Source organism: Arachis duranensis, chromosome 3, assembly GCF_000817695.3.
Source record: "Arachis duranensis cultivar V14167 chromosome 3, aradu.V14167.gnm2.J7QH, whole genome shotgun sequence".
Classification (NCBI taxonomy): Eukaryota; Viridiplantae; Streptophyta; class Magnoliopsida; order Fabales; family Fabaceae; genus Arachis; species Arachis duranensis.
Genome location: NC_029774.3, coordinates 116433452 through 116433957, shown reverse-complemented (window position 1 = coordinate 116433957; position 506 = coordinate 116433452).

Below are 506 nucleotides of genomic sequence, written 5' to 3'. Positions count from 1 at the left end.
GCTTGCTGGGAGGCAACCCAGCCATTTACAAAGTTTATTTGTTAATTAATTGATTTTTACATGTATATGTCAAGTATCTTCAAGGTAAAATAGCAATTGATTGAATTCACAGAGTTACAAGGGAATTTGGAAGCTCACTGGCGTGGAAAAGCCAGTAAGAAATATTTTGGGTGTTGAACGCCCAAAAGAAGCATCCACTGGGCGTTTAACGCCAGTAAGGATAGCCATCTGGGCGTTGAACGCCAGAAAGAAGCTCCTTCTGGGCGTTTAACGCCAGATATACAGCATCCTGGGCGTTCAGAAAAATGCCCAGTGACAAAGGACTTCCTGGCGTTCAACGCCAGAAAGAAGCAACAGCTGGGCGTTGAACGCCCAAGAGAAGCAGCAATTGGGCGTTAAACGCCCAAAACATGCAGCGTTTGGGCGTTTAACGCCAGAATGGTGGGGAGGAGGTAAAATTCGTTTTTCTTCACAAATTTTCTAATTTTTATGTTTCAATTCATGAT